This window comes from Oryza sativa, chromosome 3, assembly GCF_034140825.1.
Source record: "Oryza sativa Japonica Group chromosome 3, ASM3414082v1".
Classification (NCBI taxonomy): Eukaryota; Viridiplantae; Streptophyta; class Magnoliopsida; order Poales; family Poaceae; genus Oryza; species Oryza sativa.
In genome coordinates, this window is record NC_089037.1 from 3583686 (window position 1) to 3601188 (window position 17503).

At 57.2% G+C, this 17503-nt stretch overlaps 1 pseudogene; it reads right to left on the reverse strand.

Moving 5' to 3' along the window:
- The window catches only part of LOC4331739 (glycerol-3-phosphate acyltransferase RAM2-like), a 30558-nt pseudogene that overhangs the window by 1670 nt on the left and 11385 nt on the right, over positions 1-17503 (reverse strand).

A 17503-nucleotide genomic window follows, 5' to 3' on the forward strand; every position in this document is an offset into this window, starting at 1 on the left:
CTCTCTCACCTGCTCTTGCTTACAGACAAGGCCTTGGGCCCTTACGCACACGCACGCTTACACGGCCCACTCCGGCCCAGATACTCTAGTATTAGCTTTCTTATGTCTTCTTCCCCTCCCGCCAGCATCCTCCTCCTTGGAGCTGTTGCCATCGCCCGGATCACCACTGCAGACATCCTGACATTCCCCCTTCCTTGAAAATTGGCTTGCCCTCAAGCCAAAGCTCGAGGAAAATGGGAATGAAGATCCTCCAAGTCCTCCCAAGTTGCTTCCTCAACTGGACAATCAGACCAATGAATTAAAGCTTGTTGAATGACAGCATTACCTGACTTACGCACCCGGGTATCCAGAACAGCCACAGGAACTTGCTTCTGCTCAAGTTGAACATGAAGATGTGCAGAAGAGAATCCCTTAAAACCCCGAGCTGATTTAAGTTGTGACACGTGAAAGACCGGATGAATAGAGCTCCCAGCAGGCAATGCTAAATGATAAGCAACTGCCCTCACCTTGTGCAGCACCTCATAAGGACCAAAATATTTGAAGCTCAATTTGTGATTGGCCCTGGCAGCCACAGAAGTCTGAACATACGGCTGTAACTTCAAATAAACCCAATCCCCCACAGCAAAAGTCCTGGGACTGCGTTTTTTATCAGCTTGAGCCGTCATAATTTGTTGTGCTCTGTTCAGATGTTGCTGCAGGAGTTGCATCATTAATCCTCTATCAGACAACCATTGCTGCACATTTGGAAGTTCACAGGAATTGACAGTGATGCCTAACTGATTTGGAGTGTGGCCATATAAGACCTCAAAAGGGGTTTTGCCAAGGGTGGAATGCTAACTGGTGTTGTACCAATACTCAGCCAAGTATAACCAAGTGGACCATTTAGAGGGGCAAGAGTGAGTAAAATAACGCAAGTAAGTTTCTAAACATTGATTCACCCGTTCTGTCTGGCCATCAGTTTGTGGATGGTAAGCCGTATGTCGAAACATGATTTCGGCAATAATAAAAGGGGGTAGCGCACGAGACCTAAAAGTGGATGGATGCAGAGACAAAGGATTTAGACAGGTTCAGGCCCTCTCAATGAGAGGTAATACCCTACTCCTGTTTGGGGATTTGAATCCGCCGAGTGTGTATTGATCTGACGATCAGGTTGTCTCATATCTGCCCCCTAGAGGGCCTCCTGCCCACCTTATATAGGATGGGGGGCAGGATTACAAGATAGAAACCTTAACCAATACGGTATCGGTTTCCTAAATCAGGACTTTAGGCCGTTCCGTAATATACAAGGAAACGTAACACCCAAGTCATGATCTGTTACATATTACATAGATATAAGTTATCCCCTATAACTAGTCGGATAACCATGCCGTGTGGGTATGGGGTACCCATAATCTCCACAGTAGCCCCTGAGACCTTCACAGTCGGAAAGATAACCTTCTCTCGAACTAGATTACTCCAAAGCCGAGTGCTTCAATCATCTTCGCCATGGTCTCCCGAGTACTTTTACCAAATCTGAAGACTGTGGAGGGCTGAAAAATATAGTCAGGTGCATCGACTAGATGCACCTAATAGGTGTAACCCCCGACTATGTGGTTAATCGAACAAACCAAACATATAGTCAAGGAATAAATAATCCAACCAACCGAGTGGTTTTTGATAATTATAGTCAACCAAGTGACTTGATACCAATATATAGCATATGCGGTGTGAATCCCCGAATAATATGATTCAAGTGATATACCGACTGCTTGGCAAAATATGATGCGTACAACCTAAAGTTGACAACATCTTTGAAAGTTCACATAACAAAACAATTATAAAGAAGCTTGAATGCTGTGAATAAAGAAATTTCCAAAGTATTGGGCATACGCCATGCGCACACTGCTTTAACAGATGTGCTTAAGTCCCTAAAAGACACATGGTTTCACCACACCTGGAAATATATGGCATATATGGTATAACATCCGAGTAAGTAAACTCATAAAGGATTTACCAACCGCCTGAAAAATGACCATAATATATAATCAGCCTAAGCCATAATATTGGTCAATAAAAATGCACACTTACGTGGCAAAAAGCAATGATATTGTATCCAATCAATTGCTTGATAAACCCAAACAGCACCTTGACTATATAAAAAAGCCAGCGGGGCAGCTATATAAAGCTTTACTGTTTGACACCTTTTAAGATGCATTGTACCAACTCCTAAAAAGTCGAGTAACTGCGGTATAAAAGGATTTTAAGGTATTGGGCACTTGATCACGCGCACTTTGGCCTAAGCGAAAAGTGCCTAAGTCCCTAAAAGAACGTGACAGGCCACACCTGAAAATATGGGCTGCAGACATATTAGGCCTAGGCCAAAACATATGCCCTCGACACCCTTTAAAGGATGACGCATGTAACATGCTCCCGAGTAATAAATCTTCCGGGTAATATAGACCAAGCGTAGCTCATATGAATAGCTTCTGATCTGAGTGATTATCCCTTATGGGATACTCCAAAATAGATATAAAAATTGAATCCCGACTGGCGCAAGTATTCGGTTGATAACCCTTACGGGGAATAATAAATAGTCCAGTCTTTGAGCATAGAAAATAGACCCATGATCATGAATTCATGTTGCATGTATCCGGAGCAAGTCCAAATTGAAGATATAATACTTGTATTTGAGCTAGTAAGCCCCTGAGCACGTAGCCACAATTGTTCATTGATGGTAGCTGACGCAGTTGGCATAGAGACAAGACGACCAATATAGAGATAATATTGCCCAACAGAGGTGGCAAAAATATTGGTGGTAGTGAAGATAGTGATACCAATCAAAAGTGATGAAGTTGCACAGCCGTGGAGGCGAAGAAACCAGTCGGCAACAGTCAGGTCAGCCATCAATGAAGATGAAGGCGCCCAGCGATAAAGTTGTGTAGCCATGGCAGCGAAATAATCAGTCGGTGACAGACGAGGCAGATCAAAGGCGATGACGAAATCCACCAATCATGAAGATGAGGAAAATAGTCGGCGACGACAAACGTAACCGACAGCAATGATGATAAGCATCAACAGAGATGATCAAACATGATGACGAAGTTGCCTATCAATAGCAGTAGAGTAAGCTATGATAAAGAGGTTTGACAGGATGTTGATGAAGATGACGATGTCGGTGATCCAGTCAATAGCGGTGTAATAGCCGATGATAATGACGAAGACGCTCATCAGCGTTTGCATAGTAGGTCAACCGTGAAGGCGGAATAGCAAGTTGGCAAAGTCTTAGTCATCCATTAGCAACGGCGGAATGTCAGAGCTGATGAAGCAGATGTGCTGGTGATGATGTCAGTGACAATAATCCATCAAACTGTTGTAGATGCTTCACTTGGAGGAAAGTATATGCTGTTGTTCAACTCATTGAATCTGATATGAGTTGATTGGTTGATGACTCCAAACTCCCAGACATGTAAATTTAATCTTGACCTACTGCTCTGAAGCGAAGACAAAATTGATGACTCCCAGAGTTGACTTGTTGGCTGATTAATTGATTGCTTCAGCTTGACATAAAATTTGTCAAATTTTGAGCCTTATATTTGTGTAGCCCCCGACTCTTTGGTTAGTTGGGAAACAACTGAACATAGAGTCGAGAATTATAGCTTCTTGTCGTCGAGTAGTCATTGCTTGATTGAAGATATGTGTTGAAGATGTCCAAGTAGAAATCCTGAATATTGGAGAGCCACTTGTTGTAGTAAAATAACACGGCATCGCATGCCGAGATGTCGAGATTCACAACAACGTCATGGTTGGTGATGTAGCAAAACTTGTGAAGTAGCAGCAATAGAGTTTGCTGGTTCCGAAGATAATAAAGATGAAGTCGCTCCACCATGATGACAAAGTTGTGTTGCCGTGATGAAGTGAACCGGTAGTGAAGACGCGCAGTTGTGAAGATAAAAGCACCAGTCGGCGGCGGCATAACACGAGTCGGCGGCGGAAGACGATGATGTCCATCAGTAGTGGTAGCTGTATAAACCAGATGTAGAGGCGAGGGCACTAGTCAGCAGCAGACGAGACGACCGGCGATGAAGATGGTAAGGCCAATCAACACTGGCAGAATCATGCAGCCATGGAAGTGAAGAAACCAGTCGGCAGCCATGGCAAACGTAGGCAGCTTGTGTTGAAGATACTGATGCCTATTAGTAGTTGACGGAGCTCGTGGCTCCTCACCGGGAGACCGCGCAGGCCCCCCTTTGCCAGTTCGGCCGGGGGCTTAGGGTGAGATCTCAAGCTCTCTCTGTATGTGGAAAGATCGCGTGCCAGGAAGAAACGCGAGACACGGACGATGTATACAGGTTCGGGCCGCTGGGAAGCGTAATACCCTACTCCTGTGTTTTTTGGTGGATCTGTGTAAGAGCAAGTTACAAAATATCAACCAGCCCTCTCCTCTCCTGGGAAAATCCAAAATCCCATCCCCCTCTCTTTGTGGGCAGGGTCCTCCTTTTATATCTTAAGGGGACACCACATGCCCTCTTCCCTTTCCAAACTGGACTTTTCTTCTTTACATAAATGGACGGAGATCTGCACGGTTGCCCTCCGAACGTCCTTCTGATGGGACGGCACATACCTACCTCCACTTCCGCCGGGGGCAGGCGCGTCGTGGGAACGTGGCTGTGCGCTGACGACATGAGCAGTGTCAGACCGGTCACAAATCGGTCATCCTTGTCCACCGCGTGTCAGCTTAGCAACGTGCATGTTTGCCCTTCTTTACACAACATCTTGCCTGTAATGGTTAGGATGAAGCCTGGTATTCATCTAACCAGGGCTAACGTGTCATTTCTAAGAGGTAACACGCTAGCTCCGGCTGGAGACGCGTGCTTAGAGGCTCTCGTCTTGACGGGACGGGGCGAGGCGTGCGTCAGACCGCCAGTCGCCACCTAACCGTTGATCTGACCGGTCTGTGACTGGTCACAGACCGGATAAAAGAGCACGCTGCATTGCGCTGCATGCAGCGTGACACGCTTGACCAGACCGCAATAAATGCGGTTAGGTGAGCCCTACCGTGTTCACCCAACCTATGTACGTAGTGCAAACCCCACAAGGGGTCGGGGCACCTCGGCCCTCGGGGCCGGGGCAGGAGCAACCCGACCCCCCCTCGGGGAAATCAGGAGGAGGGCGGACACCTCACCCTCGGGCCCGACGTCCCCGAAGGTGCCAGGCCACGTGGGCGATTCCATCTGCCTCAAGCCTCTGGGCGCAATACTCCCGGTCCCATATCACCGACAGTAGCCCCCGGCGTTATGTCAGGGCGATCATCCTTCTCAAGGGAAGCGGTCGGGCATGACGCCACTCATAAAGCCTGGTGACAGGTGGGACCGGTCTCTGTGATTGGGCAGAAACCCAACGGTCTCAAACCACGCATATCGGTAACGGTGTCTTGGCCGTCAGTCATGGGCGGTCTCTTCAAGACTGCCACATCACTTGAGCAGCGCTCGAATCTGGGCGTGCAGATTCGTTTCGTCTGGAGATATGGTAACGTCGCTTCGGTTGGCGATCGTAATTAACGCGCACACGATACGATCTATCTCGACTGCCACAACCGCATATCCACCTCATGCGCCGCAAGCGGGCGAATGGAATTAGTGGAAGCGTGGGCGCGAGAAACGAGGGAGCGAGATAGCGAGTAACGAGGGAGCGAGATAGTGGGCACGAGAAACGAGGAGCCGGGCTCAGCGATGGGAAGGGTATAAAGCCATCGAGGAAAAGACTTGCTCCCTTCCTTTCGCCACTATTCCCCTTTCCTTCGCCGTTTGCGCCCTAAACTCTCTCTTTGCTGCGCCTCACCTTCGCCACACACGCTCGTTCTCAACCCTCTCTTTCTCCGACGACATGGCACGGGGCTCCGCTCTGCTCGACGGTAGCGTACTACCGCCTTCCCACATTGTGGGCGAGAGGCAGGCTGGGCTGCCGCGCCGCTTCATGCCGGAATCCGCTACCGGCCGGGAGATAGTGATGCTGGGCGAGGCGCGCCCAGCACCAGATTACCCGGGGCGGTCCATCTTCTTCCTCCCCTTCGCAATGGCCGGGTTGGTTCCTCCTTTTTCTTCTTTCTTTATGGATGTTCTGGAGTTCTACGATCTCCAGATGGCGCACCTCACCCCCAACACAGTGATGACTTTGGCCATCTTCGCGCACCTGTGCGAGATGTTCATTGGGGTGCGCCCATCTCTTCGGCTGTTCCGGTGGTTCTTCACCGTGCAGTCGGTGTCGCCGCCGTCGGTGGTCGGTGGTTGCTACTTCCAGCCGCGGGGGCCAGTGTTGAACCGCTACATCCCCTGCGCCCTCCGCAAGAAGTGGGACGATTGGAAGAGCGACTGGTTCTACACCCCCCTTGCCAACGAAGCGCGCCTCCGACTCCCAAGCCAGCCCCCGGTGCCGGTCTCCAGCTGGCGGGCGCCAGTAGATCTGGGGGATGACTATGACGCCGTCCTCGACCGCCTGGCGGGCCTGCGATCTCAGGGGCTCACAGGGGCCATGGTGTACGGCGACTACCTCCGACGCCGGATCGCGCCGCTTCAGCGGCGCGCCCGGAGCGCATGGGAGTACACCGGGTCCGAGGACTACATGAGGACCCACCGGGGAGTCAGATGGGATTGGGCTCCCGATGACTTCAAGATCGTGGTCCAAAGGGTGCTGAATCTCAGCTCCATGGAGGCGTCTCTTATTCCTCAAGGACTCCTCCCCCTCTGCTGCGATCCAGACCGCGCCTCCATTCTGACCATCATGATGGGGGTCGGGGCCTCAGAGGAGGTGGCTCCTAAGGGCCACGACGGCGCCGGCGGGAGCCGCCAGGAAGAATCAACCCCAGGAGGGGGCCGTGCTTCTGGGCCCCGCGACGGGGGCTCGGGGAGCAACCGCCCTGCCGACGCCCGGGGGAAGAGGAAACAGGGAGGAACACCTCCCCCATCTCCTCCCCGAGGGGGCGGGGCGGTGCGTGCCAGCAGCAGGCGCCCGGAGGGGGCCGCGCCGACATCACAGCCCGAGACGGAGCGCAAGAAGAAGCGGCTCCGCAAGACGGGGGAGACGGAACCATCCCGGGGAAACCTGATTTCCCCTCCAAGGTGGTCGTTCAACCGACCCCCTCGCAGGTTCGTTTCACGCCTTTCACAACCATCTTCCCTTTATCCCAATCAGCAAGTTTTCTCTTATCCACCTTGTTTGTCTTCCGGTTTTTTCTTCTGCTTCAGCAATGTCCCGTCGCGTTCCTCCCGCCATCCCAGGTCCGGCCAATCCGAGGCCGAAGATCCGGCGGCCGCAGAGGAACGGAGGCGAGAATCTGACCGGCGAGAGGCCGCAGATCGCCTTCGGGAAGCTGAAGAGGCCGCCCGGGAGGCCGCTCGGGTTCGGCAGGCGGAGGATACCGCTCGGGAGGAGGCCGCCCGGGCTCGCCAAGCCGAAGAAGCTGCTCGGGAGGAGGCCGCCCGGGCTCGTCAGGCTGAAGAAGCCACTCGGGAGGAAACCGCCCGGGCTCGCCAGGCTGAGGCGATGGCGTCTTCCGAGGCGGTTCACGACAAGACCGCCGGCGCGTCGCTCGGGCCCACTCCCTCGGGTGACGCTCAGGCGACAACCTCCGGGGCGGCTCGCGACAAGGCCGCGGGCGCATCGCCTGGGCCCGCTCCCTCGGGCGACGCCCAGGACCAAACGGGTCCGGGGGACATCCCCGAGCTCAGTGCGTCTTCTGGCGGGCCGAGCCGCGTCGCATTTTCCCCAAGGCGGCTCTTCCCCTCATCTTCTGCCGCCCCGCTGAGTGCCGAGCCCCTTCTGCAAGCCTTGGCCGCCGCAAACACCGCGGTGCTAGATGGATTCAGCGCCCAGGTGGAGGCCTTGCGAGCGGAACGAGCGGAGCTCGAGGCCGCATGGGCGCGCGTCGAGGAGGGGCGGCGCTCGGTGGACGCCATGGTGGAGGTGGGCCGTAAGGCTCACCGCCGCCACATCTCGGAGCTTGAAGCCCGCAAGGCGGCGCTGGCGGAGATCGCCCGAGAGGTGGAGGAGGAGCGAGAGGCCGCCCTCATCGCCACCACCGCGATGATTGAGGCGCAGGACTCCCTCCGCCTTCAACACGGGAGCTGGGAGGCGGAGCTAAAGAAAAAGCTCGACGCCGCCCAGGGGGTCCTTGACGCCGCCGCTGCCCGAGAGCAGCGAGCAACGGAGGCTGAAGCGGCATCCCGACGGCGCGAAGAGGCCCTCGAAGCCCGTGCCATGGCGCTGGAAGATCATGCCGGCGCCGTGGAGATCAGCTTGGCGGACCGCGAGGCCGCCGCCGCTATCCGGGAGGCGACGCTGGCGGCGCACGAGGCCGCCTGCGCCGAAGAGGAGTCCGCGCTCCGGCTCCGCGAGGACGCGCTTGCTGAGCGGGAGCGAGCTCTTGAGGAGTCCGAGGCCGCGACACAACGGCTGGCGGACAGCCTGTCCCTCCGCAAGGCAGCGCAGGAGGAGCAGGCGCGCCGCAATCTGGAATGCATCCGCGCCGAGAGAGCCGCGCTGGAGCAGCGGGCTGCTAACCTCGAGGCGCGAGAAAAGGAGCTGGACGCGAGGGAGCGCAGCGGCGGGGCGGCTACGGGCGAAAGCGACTTAGTCGCCCGCCTCGCAGCTGCCGAACACACCGTCGCGGACATGCAGCGCGCCCTGGACTCATCCACCGGGGAAGCCGAGGCCCTCCGCTTGTCGGGTGAGATAGGGCCCGGCATGCTTTGGGATGCAGTCTCCCGGCTGGATCGCGCCGGTCGGGAAGCGGGCCTCTGGAAAGGCCAGACAATTTCGCGTTCTAGCAATCTGGAAGGCCTCGCCCCGCACCTTAGGAGGATGGCCTGGGCTGTCCAACAACTCCCCGAGGAGCTCGAGAAGACCATCAAGTCATCCTCGAGGGACCTCGCCCAAGGAGCGGTGGAACTCGTGTTAGCGAGTTACCAGGCCAGGGACCCCAGCTTCTCCCCATGGATGACGCTGGAGGAGTTCCCTCCCGGGACCGAGGACGATGCGCGCGCGCGGGTCCGGGATGCCGCCAACCACATCGTCCAAAGCTTCGAGGGGTCGGCCCCTCGGCTCGCGTTCGCCCTCAGCTCCGACGAGGAGGGCGACGCCAGCGGTGAGGACGACGGTGGCGACGAGGCCGGCGACCCGGGCGCATTGGAATGAGCCCCCAGGCCCCCGCCAATCTTCAATTTTTTCATTTTCTTTCTTCTTTTTGTATAGATCAACTTAATCTGCAATCAAAAATGATGAAAAATCTCTATGTTAACTTTATTTTGCTATGCATATGAGTTGAGGATGATTTGTGCCGTGGTCCTTTTGCATTTTAGCTTGATTTAAGGGCTCGTGCTCAAGTCCCGATCCTCAAATGGCTCGGGTCGGGGCTAGTGCCTGGGGAGATCCACATGTCGAGACTGGCCAGGCCGGGAACATGGTGACCGAGGGTTATGGGTGACCCGATTGTGGGTTTTTGCCGATTCCCCCCCGGAGTTCACCACGCCCCGGGGCACGGCTCGGTTCTGGGCCCCGCTTGGCGATTTTAGCTGACCGAACCGAGCCCCCGAGGGCAAGGTTGAGCACGAGTGACCTTATTTCAAGTTAAGATTCTTCAGAAGGAAAAACGGCACAGACACAACCTTTAGGAAATTGAAACTGCTTTTATTGAAATGCTGAAATAAGAAAAGTAAGGCTGTGCATGTGTGATAGCCCCCGGCTAACCCTGCACACCCGAGGGGGGTGCGGGGTTAGCCCGAGCCCGAAACCTGACACCCGACCCCCCCTCAGGGGTAGAAGCGACGAAGGTGTTCGATGTTCCACGGGTTTGGCAGCTCAGTGCCGTCGCCCGTGGCCAGCCGTACGGAGCCCGGCCGGGGGACACCGATCACTCGATACGGACCCTCCCACATTGGTGAGAGCTTGCTCAGTCCAGCACGCGTTTGGACGCGGCGTAGGACGAGGTCGTCGACGCAGAGTGATCGGGCCCGGACGTGGCGCTGATGGTAGCGCCGCAGGCTCTGCTGGTAGCGCGCGGCTCGGAGGGCCGCGCGCCGCCTTCGCTCTTCCAAGTAGTCGAGGTCATCTCTACGAAGCTGATCTTGATCAGCCTCGCAGTACATGGTGGCCCGAGGAGACCTCAGGGTGAGCTCGGATGGGAGAACCGCTTCTGCGCCGTAGACGAGGAAGAAAGGCGTTTCCCCGGTCGCTCGGCTTGGTGTGGTTCGGTTTGCCCAGAGCACCGCTGGTAACTCCTCGATCCATGAATCGCCGTGCTTCTTGAGAATATTGAAGGTCTTGGTTTTAAGGCCTTTGAGGATTTCTGCATTGGCGCGCTCCACTTGGCCATTGCTTCTGGGGTGGGCAGGTGAGGCGAAGCAGAGCTTGATGCCCATGTCTTCGCAGTAGTCGCCGAAGAGTTCACTAGTGAATTGGGTGCCGTTATCCGTAATAATACGGTTAGGCACTCCAAAACGGGCCGTGATGCCCTTAATGAATTTAAGAGCAGAGTGCTTATCGATCTTGACAACCGGATAAGCCTCGGGCCACTTAGTGAACTTGTCGATCGCAACATACAGATACTCAAACCCGCCCGGGGCCCGTTTGAACGGTCCCAGGATATCAAGCCCCCAGACAGCAAATGGCCATGACAGTGGTATGATCTGCAGGGCCTGGGCCGGCTGATGGATTTGCTTGGCGTGGAACTGACACGCTCTGCATCGCCGGACCAGATCGACTGCATCATTGAGAGCTGTCGGCCAATAAAATCCTTGACGAAAGGCCTTGCCAACCAGGGTGCGCGAGGCGGAATGGGCTCCGCACTCGCCCTCATGGATGTCAGCAAGAAGCTCAACGCCTTGTTCCTGAGGAATGCACTTCAGGAGGATTCCGTTAGCCGCGCGCCGATAGAGGGTCCCTTCTACCAGCACGTAGCGTTTGGAAATGCGTTGTACGCGTTCACTCCCTTCGCGGTCCTCAGGTAGAGTCTTATCTGTGAGGTATGTTTGGATCTCAGAGATCCAAGCAATCAATCTAAGGGAGCTTGGAGCGCTCCCTTCGGGTCCCGAGGCCTGGACTCCGACGGGCCTCGGGGGCCGGTCAGGCGCATCCGTCTCCCCTAAGGGGTCGGGTCGCGCCGACGGCTGGGTAAGCCTTTCTTCAAAGGCGCCCGGTGGGGTCTGGGCTCGCGAGGACGCGAGCCGTGAGAGTTCGTCGGCTATCATGTTATCCCGTCTGGGCACATGCCGAAGCTCTATCCCGTCAAAATGGCGCTCCATACGCCGCACTTGGCGTACATAGGCGTCCATTTGCGGGTCAGAGCACCGGTACTCCTTACAGACCTGGTTAACGACCAGCTGGGAATCGCCTAACACCAGGAGACGGCGGATCCCCAGTCCGGCTGCCACCCTGAGTCCGGCAAGGAGTCCCTCGTACTCTGCCATATTATTGGTCGCTCGAAAGTCGAGGCGGACCAGATATCTAAGGACGTCTCCGGTCGGGGAGGTCAAAGTGACCCCCGCACCGGCACCCTGGAGGGACAGAGAACCATCGAACTGCATCACCCAGTGGGTGGTGTGAGGCAGCTGCGAGGGGTTCGTGCTGGCCTCGGGGATTGAGACGGTCTCTGGAGCCGGGGTCCACTCTGCCACAAAATCGGCGAGGGTCTGGCTCTTGATAGCGTGGCGTGGTTCAAAGTGCAGATCGAACTCAGAAAGCTCGATTGCCCATTTTACCACCCGTCCTGTACCCTCTCGATTATGCAAGATTTGACCGAGGGGATAAGACGTAACCACAGTGACCCTATGTGCCTGAAAATAATGGCGCAGTTTCCTCGAGGCCATCAGAATAGCGTAAAGCATCTTCTGGGCCTGAGGGTATCGGGTCTTAGCGTCCCGGAGGGCCTCACTAACAAAGTAGACAGGCCGCTGCACCCTTCGGTGGGGCCGATCCTCTTTGCTAGGGGCCGTATCCCCGGGGCGTTCTTCATTCAAGTGGCCTTTCGGGGCGCACTTGTCTTCTGTGCCGATGACCTCGGGGTCGGAGGATGAAAGGGGCGGCCTTCCCTCAGTGGCCTCGGGGCCGTCCTGGGGGTCGGGGGCTCCTGGCATCGTCGGACAAGCAGGCAAAGGGCCAACTCCGGTCGTCAAGGGCCTCTGGCCTCCGTTCGGCTCGGGGGCCTCTTCTCCCTGCTCTTTCCCGGGTCGAGTCAGCACAGGGTTAGCCTCGGGGCCAAAGGGCGTTAAGTGCGGCCTTCCCGCAGTGGCCTTGGGGCCCTCCTGAGGGTCGGGGGCTCCTGGCATCGTCTGACAAGCGGGCAGAGGGCCGACTCCGGTCGTCAGGGGCCGTAGGCCACCGTCCGACTCGGGGGCCTCTCCTCCCCGCTCGCTCCCGGGCCAAGTTAGCACAGAATGGGGGCGCACGAAATGAGGATTGTTTTCATCGCGCTCCACAACCAACGCTGCACTAACTACTTGGGGGGTCGCCGCTAAGTAAAGTAGCAGGGGCTCATTTGGCTCCGGGGCGACTAGAACCGGGGGAGAGCTGAGATATGCCTTTAACTGAGTGAGGGCATGTTCAGCTTCCTCCGTCCAAGTAAACGGCCCCGAGCGCTTGAGGAGCTTAAACAAGGGTAGCGCCTTCTCTCCCAGCCTTGATATGAAACGACTTAGGGCGGCCATGCAACCGGTGACGCATTGCACATCCCTAAGTTTGCTGGGGGGGCGCATCCGCTCGATAGCTCGAATCTTCTCGGGGTTGGCCTCAATGCCTCGGGCAGAGACCAAGAACCCGAGAAGCTTGCCCGCAGGTACACCAAACACACACTTATCGGGGTTCAGCTTTATGCGGGCGGAGCGGAGGTTCTCAAAAGTTTCCGCTAGATCTGAAAGTAAAGTTTCTTGGTTGCGCGTTTTTACAACCAAGTCATCGACATAAGCCTCAACATTACGTCCTATTTGGCTACCCAAGGAAATTCGAGTAGTACGCTGAAAAGTAGGTCCTGCATTCTTTAACCCGAAGGGCATTGATGTATAACAATAGGTTCCTACGGGGGTAATGAACGCAGTTTTTTCCTCATCCTCCCTAGCCATGCGAATCTGATGGTAACCAGAGTACGCATCTAGAAAACACAAGAGGTCGCACCCCGCAGTGGAGTCGACGATCTGATCTATGCGAGGCAGGGGGTAGGGATCCTTAGGACATGCCTTGTTAAGGTCGGTGTAGTCGATGCACATCCGAAGCTTGCCGTTCGCCTTGGGAACGACCACCGGGTTCGCCAGCCACTCCGGATGGATGACTTCACGGATGAATCCGGCCTCCAGAAGTCTCGCCACCTCCTCGCGGATGAAGGCTTGACGTTCCGGGGCCTGCCGCCGTACTTTCTGCCGGACCGGCCTTGCGCCCGGCCGCACGGCGAGACGGTGCTCAGTCACCTCCCTGGGGACCCCGGGCATGTCCGCTGGTCTCCATGCGAAGACGTCAGCGTTTGCCCGCAGGAAGGAGACGAGCGCGTCTTCCTATTTGCCCTCCAGAAGACCACCGATCCGTGTGGTCTTGGATGGGCCGTTGCCCAAGGCAACCTCCTTGACCGGGACCTCGTCGCATGTGGCAATCCGCTGCCTCGGGGCGGTGGGGGCGGAGGTGCCAAGCCTCTCGTCACCACCCTCGGGCTTGGTCGCAGCAGCGAGGTGGTCCGCGCGCTGCTCCATGCAAGCGAGCGCGACTTTAAGGTCGCCACGGACAGAGATGGGGCCACCGGGGCCCGGCATCTTCATCTGGAGGTAGGCGTAGTGGACCGCCGCCATAAACTTCACCAACGCAGGCCTCCCCAGGACCGCGTTGTAGGGCAGACTGAGGTCCGCCACATCGAAGTTCACCCGCTCCGTGCGGAAGTTGGCTGATCCACCAAAGGTGACCGGTAGGTCGATGTGACCTAACGGCCATGTGTGCCCCGGCGTCACACCGATGATCGGTTGAGACGGCTGGAGCACCATCCCCGGGGCCTTGATAGCATCAAAGGCCGCGGGGGAAAGGATGTTGAGAGCCGCTCCTCCATCTATGAGGACACGCCCCAACTTCACATTGCAGATGGTGGGGGAAACCACCATCGCAATCTGCCCTCCCCGGGCAACGCACGGTGGGTGGTCGGTCTGGTCAAAGGTGAGGGCCACCTCCGACCACCGCGCCCGACGTGTCGCCTCATGAGTAGGGGCCGCGGCGAGAAGCTCTCGCCTCATGGCCTTGAAACTCCGGCGAGAAACGTGAGCACACGCTCCCCCGTCAACAGTGGCAATGGTGGCCCCAGGTTCTTGGAAACCTAGGTCATCATCACCGTCATCGATGTCAACGGCGGGGGCCTTCTGTTTGGCCTCACTTCGCCGTTTACCGGAGGGAACTGCCGCGGGCTTGCCCTCACGGCGTTCCTGCCTCCTGTCCTCCTCCCACTTCCTCGTTCGCTCAGCCAAGTTTTTGACTGCGCGACAATCCGCGAGATCGTGGAGGGAGGTGTTGTGGACGGAGCACCACTTGCTGGCTGGGCGCTCCCTGCTGGGAGTACCAGCCTCTTTCTTTTTGTCGCTCGCAGGCCTCCCCTTTCGGGTGGCCCGCGGAACGCCCTCGACGGCGAGGACGTGACCCTCGTCGCCGGAATGGACCGACCTTTTCTTCCTCCTCCTGTCACGCCGCCCTGTCTGAGCGGCGGATCCGGGGGCGGCCGAAGCTGCCACACCGGAACCGGAGGGGTTCCAGGTCCAGGCCTCCTCCTTACGAGCCACTCGGTCCGCGAGCTGAAAAAGCTCTGCGGTAGTCTGGGGCTCTTTGGAGGCAATCTTTTCGAGCATGCGGTTGTGCCGCACACCCCCCCTGAACGCGTAGATCACCGCGTGTGCAGGGATGCAAGGTATAGTATTGCGGACTTGGCAGAAACGCTGAATGTACGAGCGAAGGGATTCATCATCCCCTCGCTGTACTGCGTGCAAGTCCGCTTCTTCACCTGGGCGTGGATAAGTGCCTTGAAAGTTCATGGTGAACTGCTGGCACAAATCCTCCCAGGAGTGGACCGACGCGGGTGGCAGGTTCATTAGCCAACCCCGCGCCTGTCCCTTCAGGGCCATGGGAAAGAAATTCGCCATGACTCTGTCGTCACCCCCAGCGGCCTCAATCCCGGTCGTATAGACCTGGAGAAACTCGGTGGGGTTGACACTCCCGTCATACTTCTCGGTGATGGTGGGCCGGAACCTTGGGGGCCAACGGACATTCCGAAGACTCGCCACAAAGGCTCTACAGCCGACACCACCAGCCGGGGGCATGGAGGGCTGGTCCTCACGTCCCTGTCGAGGTGACACTCTGGACGAAGAGGCGCCCTCCGTTGCGCGGGGAGTACGCCGGCTATTACGCCGACGCTCGATGTCGAGGCGGGCATCCGGCTCTCCATGCTGATCCTCCCGAGTCGGAGGTGCCGACGAGGGAGTGGCAGCCGAATGGCGTGCAACAGCCGCCGCTCGCTGCGCCCTCCGTCTTGACGACGCGGAACCGGTAGTGGCGGCGCCGGAGGTCTTGGTGGTGGCGGACCGTCCACCAGCACCCAGGCGCTGCTGTGCCGTCATGACCAAGTTGGCCACGTCGTCCAGCCATCGCTGGGCTGGAGACTCCGGGTCAGGGACGACAGGCGGGTGACGTAGGAGCGCGCCAACAGCCTGAAGCGCGCCCTGAGGCGTGCTGCCGTCACCGTAGACGAGGAGGCGACGCTCCCCATCTCGCCGTTCTCCTGCACCACCCGCGACTGGCGATGCTGCGGATTTTTCGACTCTCTCGAGTGCCTCCCCCTGCTTAGGATTTTGGTGTGGAGGAGGTGGGGGAGTACGGGCTCGACGGCGTGGGTTTGGCTCCCCGTCGTCGCCGCTCACACTCGGAGAGAGGTCGTGCACCTTTGCTTGCTCGGCCATTAGGCTGAACAAGAAAAACTTGGCGCACACGGAAGAGTATGAGAGCTCAGAAAACACACGCTGAGCCCCCTACCTGGCGCGCCAGATGACGGAGCTCGTGGCTCCTCACCGGGAGACCGCGCAGGCCCCCCTTTGCCAGTTCGGCCGGGGGCTTAGGGTGAGATCTCAAGCTCTCTCTGTATGTGGAAAGATCGCGTGCCAGGAAGAAACGCGAGACACGGACGATGTATACAGGTTCGGGCCGCTGGGAAGCGTAATACCCTACTCCTGTGTTTTTTGGTGGATCTGTGTAAGAGCAAGTTACAAAATATCAACCAGCCCTCTCCTCTCCTGGGAAAATCCAAAATCCCATCCCCCTCTCTTTGTGGGCAGGGTCCTCCTTTTATATCTTAAGGGGACACCACATGCCCTCTTCCCTTTCCAAACTGGACTTTTCTTCTTTACATAAATGGACGGAGATCTGCACGGTTGCCCTCCGAACGTCCTTCTGATGGGACGGCACATACCTACCTCCACTTCCGCCGGGGGCAGGCGCGTTGTGGGAACGTGGCTGTGCGCTGACGACATGAGCAGTGTCAGACCGGTCACAAATCGGTCATCCTTGTCCACCGCGTGTCAGCTTAGCAACGTGCATGTTTGCCCTTCTTTACACAACATCTTGCCTGTAATGGTTAGGATGAAGCCTGGTATTCATCTAACCAGGGCTAACGTGTCATTTCTAAGAGGTAACACGCTAGCTCCGGCTGGAGACGCGTGCTTAGAGGCTCTCGTCTTGACGGGACGGGGCGAGGCGTGCGTCAGACCGCCAGTCGCCACCTAACCGTTGATCTGACCGGTCTGTGACTGGTCACAGACCGGATAAAAGAGCACGCTGCATTGCGCTGCATGCAGCGTGACACGCTTGACCAGACCGCAATAAATGCGGTTAGGTGAGCCCTACCGTGTTCACCCAACCTATGTACGTAGTGCAAACCCCACAAGGGGTCGGGGCACCTCGGCCCTCGGGGCCGGGGCAGGAGCAACCCGACCCCCCCTCGGGGAAATCAGGAGGAGGGCGGACACCTCACCCTCGGGCCCGACGTCCCCGAAGGTGCCAGGCCACATGGGCGATTCCATCTGCCTCAAGCCTCTGGGCGCAATACTCCCGGTCCCATATCACCGACAGTAGTGACAGCGATGTAGCCAGCCGTGAAGAAGATAGCATCAGTTGGCGTTATAACAGGCCAGCCGTGCAGGCGGTGACACCAGTCAGCGGCGGATGCGGCGGCCGGTCGGTGAAGACGTAGACGCCCAACAACGGCGGCATAAAGGCCAGCCGTGCAGGCGGAAACACCAGTCGGCGGCGGCGAAGGCAAGCCGATCGGTGAAGACGTAGACGCCCAACAACGGCGGCATAAAGGCCAGCCGTGCAGGCGAGGACATCGGTCGGCGGCGACAAAGGCAAGCCGGTCGGTGAAGACGTAGGCGCCCAACAACGGCGGCATAATAGGCCAGCCGTGCAGGCGAGGACACCAGTCGGCGGCGACGAAGGCAAGCCGGTCGGTGAAGACATAGACGCCCAACAA